The 4,522-nt window shown below is 37.7% G+C and overlaps 1 non-coding gene across 1 annotated transcript; it reads right to left on the reverse strand.

Annotated features, from left to right (window-relative positions):
- Window positions 1-1,448: 1,448 nt before the first annotated feature.
- On the reverse strand, window positions 1,449-1,522 carry Trnal-caa (transfer RNA leucine (anticodon CAA)). The gene has a single exon. It is a non-coding gene; the product is annotated as a tRNA-Leu (tRNA).
- Between the last annotated feature and the right edge of the window lie 3,000 nt (window positions 1,523-4,522).

Consider the following 4,522-nt stretch of genomic DNA (forward strand, 5'->3'; position numbering starts at 1 on the left):
ATTCAGCATTAAACTTGACCTAAGCTACGATATTAGTTTCTCAGTGAAAATGATTAGTATGTTTAAAATTTATATTCATTAATTCGAATGGAACAATCATATGGAATATCGTTAGCAACAGATTTTATCAGCTTGAATAATTTGGTTACTAAATCCAAGTGCACTTCCAATACTATATTTTATATCCATATATAATTTTACCCCACTCTCAATAATAATTCTATTTAAAATTTCATCTGCTTTTATGTGTACATTATGCTTTTTTGAATGAATAATTTTTTCCAAGCTTTTCAAACTATATTGGCCAATTTCTGTCGTTTCTTCACAATATAATTTATTATTTTCTGTGTAATATTTGTAGTTACAAATGTTGCATAAAAATCAGCTAGTACAACATTATCAAAACTTTCTCGTATAGGTACAGTAAATTTTTTTTGAACAGGTGACTACAACTTAATTGAAATAGGTGACTCATTTAATATTATTAAAAATTAATTCAATTAAATGAAAACTGTTTAGGAACTCATCCAGAGACGAGATCAATAAATAAAGACAGTAAGTCTTTACCTACTTCAATTTAATATGCCATAATAGGCCAAAGTGGTTGTGGTAAAACAACATTAATGTTTGATAGTTATATTCTAGCTCCTGCATGAGTGAACTGAAATAATATAAATCACTTGTAACTTCATTCTAAAATTTTAGACCAGCCAAAATATCGAGAATTTATGAATATGTGTAAAAAAGTTGAACATGATATGATGAGACGATTACTACTTTTATTGAGAATAATGATGATTTATATCATTGGATCAATCCCAACTTAATCACTTATGGTATTCAACGATTTCGTTCTTGAAAGTAAGAGTGTAGTTACAGTATATTTGACTTGAGATAGACATAATGAAATAGATTGCTTTTATTTAGCTCTGACATATTCTAAAACACCTAATCAATTAGTCATAGATTATCTATATTTTTTAAATATTCTCAGACAAGATGACAATTACTTAAATCATATCTACCGCGAGTATGTTGGTGCTGATTTAAAATATATGGTTTGTAGTAAATGTTGGAAAGATCAGTTTTGGATTTTTCACGATAGACATTTCAGAAAACCCAAAGAAATTCTGGTCATACGTAAAGGCTGTTAGTGGGGTTAAAGATAGTGTCCTGTCCCCAGTGAGTGACACAGGAAATGAAATTGAGGACAGCAAAGCAAAAGCTTAAATGAAACTTCCTGGCAACGCACACTCCGCTGCAGAGTGAAAATCTCATTCTGAAAAGCTTAAATGCTTAACTCCATTTTCAAATGTTTCTTTACAAAGGAAAACACCAGAGTTGCTCCAATTTAATCGTAGTACCACTGAAAAGACGAGTGAAGTAAGTATTAGTCTCAGTGGTGTTGTGAAATAACTGGAGTGAAACTTCCCGGCAGATTAAAACTATGTGTTGGACCGAGACTCGAACTCGGGACCTTTGCCTTTTGTGGGCAAGTGCTCTACCACTGAGCTACCCAAGCACGACTCACGTCCCGTCCTCACAGCTTTAATTCCGCCAGTACCTTGTCTCCTACCTTCCAAACTTCACAGAAGCTCTCCCGTGAACCTTGCAGAACTAGCACTCTTGGAAGAAAGGATATTGCGGAGACATGGCTTAGCCACAGCCTGGGGGATATTTCTAGAATGAAAGACTCATTCTAAATAACTGAAGTCATCAAAACTGAACAAACCTCCAAAACTGAACAAACCTCCAGGGCCCGACAAAATCCCTCAGATCCTACACTGAATTTGCTCCTGAGTTAGCCCCTCTTCTACCTATAATCTGTTGTAGATTCCTCGAAAAAAAATGGTGCACAGTTCTTGGAGAAAAGCACAGGTCACACCCATCTACAAGGAGGGTAGTAGAGATGATCCACAAAACTACTGTCCAATAACCTTGATGTCGATATGTTGTAGAATATTTGAATTCTGAGCTCAAGCATAATGAAGTATTTTTAACAGAATGTCAACCAGCATGAATTCCGAAAATCAGATGTATGCAATATTTCTTGATTTCTGAAAAGCATTTGACTCAGTATCACACTTACCTTTATTGTCAAACGTTGGATCATATGGGGTTCCAAGCAAAACTTGAAACTGGATTGAGGACTTTTTGGTAGGGAGGACACAGCATGTTATCTTGGAAGAAGAGTCATTGTCAGATGTAAAAGTAGCTGGTGTACCACAGGGAAGTTTGTTGGGATCTTTGCTGCTCTGTGATGAAGTACTTTCTGAAAGAAGCTGCATAAACATTTAGTCAGCTCTTGATAAGATTTCAAAATGATGCAAAGATTGGAAACTTGCTTTAAATGTTCAGGAATGGAAGACTGTGCACTTAACCAAACGAAAATATGAAGTATCCTATGACTATAATATCAATGAGTCTGTTGGAATCGATCAACTCATACAAATGCCTGGGTGTGAAACTTCGTAGGGATATGAAAAGGAATGATCACAGTTGTGGGTCAAGTTGGTGGTGGAGTTGGGTTGTTTGGGGGAAGAGACTAAACAGCGAGGTCATCGGTCTCATCGGATTAGGGAAGGATGGGAAAGGAAGTCGGCTGTGCCCTTTCAAAGGAACCATCCCGGCATTTGCCTGGAGCGATTTAGGGAAATCACAGAAAACCTAAATCAGGATGGCCGTCCGAGTTGGTGGTGGGCTTCGGTTGATTAGTAGAACAGTGAGGAAGCGCAATCAGTCTATAAGGAAGATTGCATACAAACCGCTCATGCAATCAGTTCTACAATACTGCTCATGTGTGGAACCCATTCCAAACAGCCATGAGATTCCATCACTGTGAGTGTCTCACTTCCAGTAAAATGCATCACTGCACTGGCGTTTCGGACCGGAAACTGACGTCACGTGATCATACCCACCTGGCATCATAAAACACATGCTACGCATGTTCTACCATTCTGGAAGTAGCTGCTAAGACGTGTGCTATGCGTGTCTCATTCCATATCGCTTGCTTATTCTCATCTCGTTTGCTTTCTTTTTTATACTGAATGTATACAGAGAAGGGCAACACAAATGGTCACAGGTGTATTGATGCACAACAGAGTGTCACAAATATACAGAAGGTAATGAACTGGAAGACTCTTAAAGATTTAAATTGTATCTCTAGAGATATACTACAATCCCCTACACATCACTGGCATAGGGATCGTGAGAATAAGATTTGAATAATTATTGCAAGCACAGAGGCATTCAAACAATCATTCTTCCCGCACTCCATATGCAAATGTAACAGGAAGAAACCCTAATAACTGATACAATGGGGTGTATGCTCTGCTATGCACATCACAGCGGTTTGCAGAGCACAGATGTAGATATATTGTAAACAGATTTATAAATCTATTGTATCTGTATTTCTGCATTCAAATCTACTGTTTGCAACTGACACTGCATCTTCAGGAACAAAGTTATGTGTTATTTTCGTTATATGATATCGGAAATAAGAAAATTCTATAGAGAGGTGAATGTGGCATGGGAGCCTTTTGGTAGTAAAACAAGATTAATAAAAGATGAGACAGGGAATATAATAAGTGATGAGAAAGGAATATGTGAAAGATGGTGCAGGTATTTTGGTAGTCTCCACAACCCTAGAATAGCTATACCAGGGAATCCAATAGAAACGAATGGGGAAGAGGATCCAGACATCAACACTGCCCCACCAAATATAGAAGGGAAAACTGCCACGAAGAAACTGAAAAACAACAAGTAGGCAGGGGCAGATGGTATTCCAGCAGAACTGTTTAAGCAAGGAGGCAGAGAGCTGCAACGAAGCCTTCTGAAAATGGTCACCAGAATATGGGAAGAGGAGAAAATGCCCCAACAGTGGAAAGATTGTATCATATGTCCCATATATAAGAAAGATCAGATGGAGTGTGGCAGTTACAGAGGGATCACACTACTAAATCTGGGATATAAAATATTCTCTAATATACTATGCGACAGAATCCTCCCAAACCTACAGAGGGAGATGAGGCCGTACCAATGCGGATTTCTCACTGGGAAGTCAACTATAGATCAAATATTCACTTTAAGACAAATCCTGCAAAAAAAAAAAAAAAATACCAGGTTGGCAAGCATCACCTCTTTATAGATTTCAAAGCAGCTTATGATAGCATAAATAGAGAGCAGTTATACCAAGCTCTAGATGAACTGGGAATATCGAGAAAGTTGATAAGGCTGGTAAGAATGACAAAGAGCGAAACACAAGGTAGTGTAAGAATAGGAAGAATAATGTCCAATACATTGAGTATTAAAAACAGAGTGTGACAATGGGATGCATTGGCATGTCTTCTCTTTAATGCCGCCCTAGAGAGGGTGATGAGAAACACAAAGCCTATGAATAGGGAAACGATCTTCTATAAATCAGTGCAGATACTGGCCTACAAGGATGATATGGATATAACAGCAAGAATCCAAAAAGCATTGGAAGAGACTTTTATGGCTCTCGAACAGGCTAGTAGGAGCA

Source organism: Schistocerca nitens, chromosome 6 (assembly GCF_023898315.1).
Source record: "Schistocerca nitens isolate TAMUIC-IGC-003100 chromosome 6, iqSchNite1.1, whole genome shotgun sequence".
NCBI lineage: Eukaryota > Metazoa > Arthropoda > Insecta > Orthoptera > Acrididae > Schistocerca > Schistocerca nitens.